Genomic DNA, 10,769 nt, shown 5'->3' on the forward strand with positions numbered 1-10,769 from the left:
AAATAGAGCCTTAATTGGCTATAAAAATTGGAAAAAAATCATAATGTTTACCACTGTCACACCCTAATTTCATTCGGGGACAATTGTTGTCGGCGTGCGGACCTTAGTTGATCACTTTCAGACGCTTAACACCCATCGCAGCATAATCCATAAAGTTCCGCAACATTTCGGAAAGAAATCAGCCAAAAACACAACAATGGGGCTGCACTTATCAAACTGAGGGGTGTAACTAGCATTGGGTCCATCTGTACCATCCAGAACACTCTAGAGGGGGGTGAACTTATCAGTCGGGGTGTGCACTCAGAAATCTTCATCAGGAAGCAACTGGGCGACAACCACCTCCCCTCTTCTCCTATAAATAGGGGAAGAGGGCTAAGTTTTAGGGGGTCAGCAATTTTTGCATTGAGCTTTCACTTGAAATTAGTGAGGAAAAGAGAAAGAATGGAAAAAATCCAAGCCGAGGTGCTTCCGTAACGCTTCCGAGACATTTCCGTGAGCGATTCCGTGGAAGTTCTTCACCATTCTTCGCTCGTTCTTCATTGTTCTTCGATCTTCAACCGGTAAGTTCTCGAATTCGAAGCTTTCAATTCATTTTATGCACCCTAAGTGGTCCATTCTTGTTTTGTATGCTTTCATTCTTACTTCATTTACTTTCGATATTATTTTCTTCCTTTTTTAACGAGCTTCGACTGATCATTTAAGCTGTTATCTCGCCTAATAAATGATAAAATAAATTTCAACCGATCATTTGTGTTGTAATCTCGTTTAATCACTGTTAAAACAAGATCCAACGGATCGTTCATGCCATAACCTTGGTTAAATCAAAAAAAGCAAAATAATAATAAAATAATCAAAATATCTTAAATAATAATAAAATAATCAAAAGGCCCCCAATCGGACATTTTACTTTGAAAGTTCCTTTAAATGTGTTGATAATAACCAAGTGAAACTAAGGCTAAAATCAACTCACAAATCAAGCTTTGTCCGCAAAAAGGGTCACTTGAAACCGTTTTAAGGTCCAATGCCTTAAACAGTCCTCTTTGCTTTTATCGGTTAAAATGGATCGTTCAAAAGTATAAAATCAACACACGGTATAAACTTTACCGCTTTTTGAAGAACTACGTAGGTCTGATTTCCTCATCGCAATTGAGGATACGTAGGAGCAAAAGCCCCTCTTTTGTTAACCCCATGAGATCATTAAAGGTCCAACGCCTTAACGTTTCTCTCCTTTCAAAAACAAAAGATTGTTAAAGGTCCAACGCCTTAACGTTTGTCTCCTTTCAAAAACAAGAGATCGTTAAAGGTCCAATGCCTTAACATTTCTCTCCTTTCAAAAACAAGAGATCGTTAAAGGTCCAACGCCTTAACGGTTCTCCCCGCCTTTCAAAAATGAAAAAGATCATTTAAAGGTTCAACGCCTTAAATGACTTTTGTTCGGTTATGTCGCAACGTGCCCTTTTGCGGGCGAGCGAGGCGAGGCTCATGGGTGCGCTTTCCAAAGGAGGAAAGATGCGCGTAGTCGCCACCAACGTTTATTTGTGGAAAACGACGGGAAAACCGAAGGAAACCGGTCAAAATGAAAATTCTAAGTTCGGGAGTTGTATTTACGTTTGAGGAAGGTATTAGCACCTCTCACGTTTGTCTCAAAGGACAACAGCCTATTTTTTAGAATTGGGGAAATTGTATTACCTTAACTTTTATTTCTTTTTATTTTTTGAGGTCGACAAAAGTGGGGCTTTTGCTCCTACGTACCCTCCTTTGGAGAGAAAATCAGACCTACGTAGTTCTTTCTTAAGAGTGAATCAAGCGATTCTTTTTACTTGAATTTGTGATCATTTTTAAGGCGTTGGACCTTAAAAATGATCCTTTTTACATGGTAAAAAACTGAAATGATAAACTTTCAAACCCTATTTTTTGTGGACGAGCTTGACCTGGCGAGTTGATTTTAGCCTTAGTTTCACTTTAGTTATTAGTCAATCCAATTAAGAATGAGAAATCTCAAAGAGAAAATGTCCGATTGATTTTTCGCTTCATTTTACTAAAAGATATTTTTTATTATTAGATTATTATTTTACCTCTTTTTTGATTTCCAACGTGGTTACGGCACGACCGAACGGTCGGAATTCATTTTAACTGAAATTAACGGATGATACAATTCAAATGATCGGTGGAAATTTATTTTATTTTTTGATTAGGCGAGAAATGACTTAAATAAATGACTGAAGCACGTCAAAAGGGGGTATAGAAAGCGAATGAAAACGAGAATAAAAATACATGAAACAAAATGTGGACCACCATGGGTATATAGAATGAATTGAAAAGCTCGGTTTGGGGTACTTACCAGTTGAAGACTGAAGAAAATGAAGAACGAACGATGAATGTCGAAGAACGGTTGAAAATCTTCGCGTAACTACTCACGGAAACGTTACGGAAGCGCCTTGGCTTGGATTTTCTTCACGGAAACAATTTTCCTCAGCAATTTCGAGAGAATAAGAAGTGCCAAGAAAGCTGACCCCTTCCCTCTTCACTCCTCCCCCTATTTATAACAAAATAGGGGAGGAGCTTGCCACCCAGCTCGCCCAGGTGAGCTCAGCTCGCCCAGGCGAGCAAGGTTGCTTCCTTCAGAAGCAACAACATTCTGGAGGAAGAATCTAGAAGGCCCAAGTGGGCCTGATTTCTATTTGTACCCCCCTTTTTTTCTAAATGCACCCCCCTTTACCTTTTTTGGTAATTCTTTTTCCGTAACGTTACGAAACTTTACGAATTTCGTAACGATACTTATTTTCCTTCCGCAAGGTTACGAATCCTTACGGATTATGTATTTACTCTTTTTTAGCTTTCGAAGAAGTTACGAAAACTAACGGATTGCGAAAAACACCTCCTTTCGATTTTCGTCACATTACAGAATTTTCACGGATCTCGAAGGTAGAGGACACATGAACAATGCTAGGCAATAAATTCATGGGGCTCCGAAAAAAATGGAGAATGGAGAATTGGCGAACAGCGCTACGCAATAACTTCGCGGGGCTCCAGACTCGAAGGTGGAGGACACATGAACAGCGCTAGGCAATAAATTCATGGGGCTCCGAAAAAAGTGGAGAATGGAGAATTGGCGAACAGCGCTACACAATAACTTCGCGGGGCTCCAGACTCGATGGTGGAGGACACATGAACAGCACTAGGCAATAAATTCATGGGTCTCCGAATAAAGTGGAGAATGGAGAATTGGCGAACAGCGCTACGCAATAACTTCGCGGTGCTCCAGACTCGATGGTGGAGGACACATGAATAGCGCTAGGCAATAAATTCACGGGGCTTCGAAAAAAGTGGAGAATGGAGAATTGGCGAACAGCGCTACACAATAACTTCGCGGGGCTCCAGACTCGATGGTGGAGGACACATGAACAGCGCTAGGCAATAAATTCATGGGGCTCTGAAAAAGGTGAAGAATGGAGAATTGGCGAACAGCGCTATGCAATAACTTTGCGGGGCTCCATACTCGAAGGTGGAGGACACATGAACAGCGCTAGGCAATAAATTCATGGGGCTCCGAAAAAAGTTTGTTGGCAGGACCAAACGGTCCATCGGTTTTTTCCACCTAAAAGGCAAACATGCTTTTTGCAAAGAAAAATAAATCATTCGCGAGAGCACCATATCTTAGAGAAACAATATACTTGTGCCAAGGGTAATCTTCCTTGTAACCGAGAATGAAGGGCAGGATGTCAACATTTAGCTTTTAAATGAACATGTAGGGGAAACATCGGGCTAAGCTGAAAATAAATCACTCATAGTGTATAAAACTCACACAGGCAAGTGTTTCACCCTATTCCCAAACCATAACTGCACCATGAATTTTTTGCACACAATTTCCTATCGAATCAGAGATCACACGTACGATCACGGATCAATAGGATTTTCTCGAGGGTAGTGTTTTTTGGAGAGGAAGCTGGGTGTTTCGGTCTTTTCCTCTTTGTCCATGTGGGGTGGGATATCGCCAATCGAGAATGACTTTGAATGGCAATTCGAAAGGAAGAGACACCAAAAATAGGTTTTCCTTTGCCGACAGTCACTTATCTTGCCGACAATTTATCTGGTCTGAAGATTTTCCATTCCCTTTCTTTCATTGATCGAGAATTACTCTGTTTTCCTCCGATCTTTTCCATTTTCACTTCCTTTCGATCTTCGATCGGGAATCCTTCTTTTTCTTTCTTTTTTATTGTTCTTTTTCTTTTCATTTCTTCCTTTTCTTTTCACTTCCTCCTTTCCTTTCTTTGGGAAATCTGGTTTTAGCATTCTATTTGCTCTCCCTTGAGGAGATTCCGCTGTCCTTTGCTTCGGGGGAAATGATGAGGATTCTTTTGATAGGCCAAGGTTCAAAAAAGTCTAAGGTTGTGTTTCAATGGGGTCTTTTATCGTGGGAACCCAATCTTGATATCTGGGGCAAAACAAATTTGGGTGTCAAGGTGTCGGTCTCGGGCCTAACTCCCATATTACTCCACAAGGCACGCGTGACAATGATGATTTCAAAACAACGTGCAAAATTAGTCATGGCTACAGCCAGGTGGGCACTCAAGCATCCCGTTTATGGCATTGTGATACTATGGTTGGGAATTTACACAAACAGACCCAACGTTTCCAAGTTATGTTCTTTCATTAGTTCAATGAATTCATCCATTCTTATCTCGGTTATTCCGGAAAATAAACTCTTATCGTCAGTCCCTTGTTTCTAGAAGATACGTTTGCTCTTTACGAATGATTTATACTTCTTAACTATTACATGTTGACCTTCGCGGTTTTTCTTTCTTTTTTCTTTTTGTTTCATTTTTATATATTCACAAAATTATACACCTATGGTCCTCTATGAAGAAATTCTCTTTGTATATCTACATTCTTACACATGACAAACTTTTTTTGTACACGCATTGGAACTCTTTCTCTTTACGTCACACGATCTATATACAAACCCTTTTTATGTTCAAATATTTTTCATCTTTCTCAACACACACCTATGGTTCATACAAAAGTTTCTTTATATACATTCGTTGCTCACACCCACAGGGATTTCTTTTCACACATTACTTGCACACGCAAAAATCCTTCTATACGTATTTTTCTTCTACATACATGTATGAGAAACATTTTTCTTTTTCTTTATATACGTAGACATTTTATTCACAACGCTTCTTTCTTTTTATCATGATTTTGGTTCATTCATTTTTTTATTTTATTTTGGATGACGTTCCTAAAAGTGAAAAAATCTACACAATACCGGAACTTCAACAAACACTATTGACAACAACGAAGTAAACACTAACGTAACAGTTCAAACGATATGTATGTACAAAACAAAAGTCAGTCAAAACAAAACAAACGTTAGTCCCTCAATTAAACAAAAGATAGCGTACAAATGATAAATGATGGAACATACGAATTTGGGGATCCCACGGTCATGTGGCTCCGCATGCCCCCAGACTCTTGGGTCATGGTAACAAAAGGTGGGGTGGTCGACAAAAGCAGGGCTTTTGCTCCTACGTATCCTCAATTTGTGATGAGGAACTCAGACCTACGTAGTTCTTGCTAACTGTGAAACTAAAATAGTCTCGGCGTTTTCTTCACTAAAATGCGAACACGCTCTAGTAAAGAGACAAAACTTCCAACTGATCAGAGCAACATATGTTTTTTGGATGAAAAACAATGTGTCTATCGGGGAAGAGAGTATGCCGATGAAATTTTCTCATGACCGTAAATGAGCTTTTGGATGTTAGCATTTCATTTCTAAATGACCATTTAGAGGAAGCACTGGGTTCAACAAAAATAGAAGAAAATCACTCAAAGTGTATCAATCTCACACAGGTAAGTGTTTTATCCTAATTCCGAACCAAAGATATCATGACTTGATTTTGCAAATCATTTCATATCAAATCAAAGATTACATGCGTGATCATGGGTCAATAGGACTTTTTCTTGGGAATGGTTTGTTTTTCTTGGTGGGAAATTTGGCTTTGAGTGTTTCTGCCTTTTCCTTTTCTGTTTTTGTTTAGTGCGGGGCGAGAAAGTCGCTAGCGCACATGATTTTGGTTGGCAATCAAAGGGAGAGGGCCAATTTGGGTCGTGGTTTTGTTTACTTGGTGACAATTCTGTATTGTTCAGATATTGTCTGGTCCAAAGACCTTTCTGCATATTTCTTTTGTTTTCTTCCGATCCTTGATCGAGAATTTTTCTTTCTTTTTTTGCTTTCTCCCACTCTTTCATTGGGAATTTTCTTTGTTTTTTGTGTCTTCTCCCTTTCTTGGTTTGGGAATTTTCTTTTATTTTTGTGTCTTCTCCCTTTCTTGGATTGGGAATTTTCCTTCTCTTTGTGTTTCCTTCCAAGGGCAAGGATTGACATTCTCACCCTGGGTTAAGGTAAGTTGGAATTTTGGCTCAAGGCTTGTAGAACGGCTGGTCATGATATATGTCAGGGATGAAGGGGATGTCCCACATTTATTCCATGATACACATGTAACAATGATGATTAGGAAATTTTATGCAAAACTGGTCATGCATGCACCCATGTGGACACTCAAGCATCAAGTTTTTATGGTCATGTGACACTAGGGCCCAGGATTCATTTTCCCTACTTAAGTCAACCTAGTGTTTCCAAAATATGTTTTTTTTTTATCAATTCATGCATTCATCCGAGTCCATTTTGGGCGTTCGGGAAAATTTTCACAGCACTCACCCTTCAGGTGTATACACATTTTTTTTTCAAAAACTGGTTAAGATCAGTAAAATCTTTCAAAGAAAAGTTGGAAATTATCTTTTTCACAAGCATGTTGTTTTTTAGCTAGACAACCTTTATTATTTTTTATTTTCTATTTTTTTTCTTCCTTCTTATTCTTTTCTTGCTCGCTCTTTTTTTTTTCCATGAGGTATTTTGCTACCTAAACATACGTATATTTTTGTGAAGTATTTTGCTATATACATGTGTGTCCCAGGTATCTTGCTACCTAAACATACATATATATGTTTTGTGAGATATTTTTGCTATATACATGCATATCCAAGGTATCTTGCTACCTAAACATACATATATATATTTTGTGAAGTATTCAAGGTATCTTTCTACCTAAACATACATATATACATACTTCTTTTTGTGAGGTATGACTACCTTCCGAGCTTGTGCTTGTTTTATTTAAATTCCTAGGATCATGAGCAAATAGGTGTGTCCTGCTATGACTTGAGAAACAAAGGTGATCAAATAACAAGCATAGATTTAAAAGGTACTAGGTTGCCTCCTAGTAGCGCTTCTTTAACGTCTTGAGCTGGACGCATGATGGCTTGTCGGTCACGGACCTAGTACTTTGCTTACCTTTGGCTTTGGACTTGGTCGCCTATTGGTCGGCCATGGGTCGTAAGCAACACTCTAACCTTTTTGTGGATGAGCTGAGGTGAACTCTAGAGGTGATGGCGGTGCGTCTGTTGCCCGCTGCCGGCCATCCCCAGGCTGCTGTGGTGTTTCGCCCTGCGCCTGCCTGGGGACACAGTACTTCTTGATGAAAGCTCAATTAGTAGGGGGCCTGATGCCCTTGCTGGAGGTGACAGGCACTTTGTAGAACTGACAGAGATCCGTAATTAGAGCTTGGCAACTCCAAAACCCTGTTGGACTTCTTCGGGTCCACTGGGTGTCTTGCGGGCATGATCCCTGCAAACAATAGATGAAATCAAAAATCAATTGAGCGATGTGCATACTTACCAATATCATGATGACATGACCTTGCCGGGGGGAACGGGCACCTTGTATGACTACAGAGGCCCGTAACCAGAGCTGGAAACCCCAGGGCCCTGTTGGACTTCTTCGGGTCCACTGGGCGTCTTGTGGGCGTGATCCCTACAAACAATAGATGACATCAGAAATCAATTGAGTCACGTGCATACTTACCTATGTCACGATGGCATGACCTCACTGGGGGGGACGGGCACCCTGTAGGACTGACAGAGGCCTGTAACCAGAGCTGGAAACCCCAAGGCCCTGTTGGACTTCTTCGGGTCCACTGGGCGTCTTGTGGGCGCGATCCCAACTGATACATCTGCAGAGGGAGATTGGCATTGTGGTCGCTGGGCAGAATGTTGCTAAATAGCAACGTCATCCATATCCATGTAAGAGTGGTCATGTTGGTGCGCATGATCTGCACTCGTCTTTTTGCAGCGGCACGGGTGAAATCTTGCCCCGGTATGCATAGTAGATGCGTGATAGCCTCCCTCTCTGGATGTGCTCGCACAGTTGGTCACCCTCCAATATCAGGGGGTGGCCCAGGAACTGATAAAAGGAAACTACTGGCCCCCGTAACCGGGGGCGCAAGTCTCGGTGAAGCCTCTAAAGGCAAAGGGCCTTATATTCTCTTAAGGTGTGGATATGGAGCACACTGAAAATGAGGACGCGTAGCCCTCTAAAGGAGAGGGCGTGTAGCCCTCTGCAGGCGAGGAGGTGCAGTCCTCTGATGGCGAGGACATATAGTCCTCTAAAGGTGATAGGTACTAGTACCCAAGGGTCCACCTTTATGAGAAAGCAAGAGATCGACTCATCGAGAGGGCCGGTCATCCAAAAAGATTGGACACGAGATGTAGGAAATCTATGCAGTTAACATGATTTTTAGGGATGCAGATGCATGCAACCTTAGTCGTGAAATTTGGTAATGCTAACCTTATATGAAACAATGCAATGCAATGGAAAGTTGTACAATGTTCATGACATTCTTTCCCTATTTTGTGATTCTGATTTTGATTTAATTTTTTTTTGGAAAACACAAATTGACTGTCCTTTTGAAAAAGGTGATAATTCATTCAACCTTATCCTATCTTTTGCAAATCTCTCCAAGAACTCCCTCAGAGTGTATATTCTGTTTGATTTAGTCACTTGACCATTTTGGAGTGACGGCAATGGAGCTGTTTGACGTTTAATCAATATATTGAAATTCCAGGGCTTGTCTCCCCCCCCCTTTTTTTTGTTTAAAAACATCGACGGGTTAGAACTTTTGATCTGCCCCTATGCTCACTTGAGGCTCATGCACGATGCCCCTCATTGCCCCAGTGTAAGGCTTTGAGGTACCAATTGTTATCTTTTGTCATGACCTTGTAGCTGGGAACCTATTGGGTGAAAACTTCTAATTTGCCCCTAGGTTCGCTTGAGGTTTTTGCATGGTGCCTTTCATTGCCCCAGTGTAGGGCTTAGAGGTACCAATTGTTGTCTTGTTTTCACAACCTCGTAGTGAGGAAGAATGAAAGAAGCAGTTGATTCTTGCAAAAAGAATTTTCCAAGGACGAGAAATAGTTGAAGGATCTTTCAGTTGATGGATTAAGTCAAATGACTCCTATGTAGAAGCAAGATGTTTTGATGTCTTGATGATGCTAAAGGATCAAGTGCTTCTAAGTTTTATTCAAGACAAGAATCCAAGAAAATCAAGATATATGATCAAGTTGATCTCTAGAATCTTTAGGAAGAAGTTTCCAAATTGAAAAAACAAAAGGTTTGACCAAAGAATTCTATCATTTCAAATTGAGATTTTCTCTCTGGTAATCGATTACCAGCAGCTGAAAATGTTTATCACAGTCACTAGAAATTTGAATTCAAAATTTATAATGTGCAATTGATTACACATGGATGGTAATTTATTACCAACAGTTTATTGAACGTTTTAATTCAAATTTTAAAGCCTGTAATCAATTACACAAGTCTTGTAATTGATTACCAGAGGGGATTTTAGGAATATAATTTCCAAGAGTCACATCTATTCAAATGGTTTATGAACGGCCATCAAAGGTCTATTTATATGTGACTTGGAAACACGAATTTAAAGAGAGTCTTCATTGCCCAAAAAGTTTTATCCTCTCAAAAGATTAAGTGTTTTTCTAAACTGAAATGTCTTTATCCTCTCAAAAAGGTTCCTTGGTCAACCACTTGCATATTCAATAAGGAATTTTGATTGATCTTCATTATACAATCTATCTCTTTTTAGAGAGATTTCTTCTTCTCTTTTATTTATGAAAAGGGATTAAGAGACCGTGGGTCTCTTGTTGAACAAAAGGGAAGGGTTGTCCCTGTGTGCATTGTTAATCCGAATAGAGTGAAAGTTTAATTGGGGAATAGTCTTCGTATCTTAATTCAACCCCCTTTTTTTCTTAAGGTAACTGAGGCCATTTATCCAACATCCTATTCTTGATAACTCACTTCTCTCTAAAAAGACAAACTTTCCGGAATGATAAAATGAGGTCAAATGAACGTCTTGAAAACACAGTCAATCAAATGTTTTTTTTTTAACTCCCTTTTTTATTTTTATTTTGAAACTTATTTGTTTTGAATTTTACTCGTTGTTTTATGGCACCCCCACCAACGTGCAAGACGAGTAATCTCTGATTGAACGGTATTGGAAGTCCAAACTCAGGAGCACAGGTCGCTTGAGCAAACAAACCAATGGCTTGCACCCACATTCCGGTGAAAGTTGAATAAGCAAAGATGTGTTTGTGAGAGGACGAGGGACAAAGATATCAACTTTATTTAACATTGTAATTGTGGTTTACAATAATGGTACAAACTTGAAAATCTTGATGAGTCATTAGAGACATCTAACAACAGCTTTCAAAATTGCCCCATGTGTGGCATCTCTTGTCAATGTCAGGATTTACACACGATTCTCCTCAAATTTCAGCCATCCCGCATCAATTAGACCTTGCACCTTACGCTTCAGAGCCCTACAATGCTCAATGGAACGCCCCGGGGCTTTTCAGTG

This window comes from Glycine soja, chromosome 10, assembly GCF_004193775.1.
Source record: "Glycine soja cultivar W05 chromosome 10, ASM419377v2, whole genome shotgun sequence".
NCBI lineage: Eukaryota > Viridiplantae > Streptophyta > Magnoliopsida > Fabales > Fabaceae > Glycine > Glycine soja.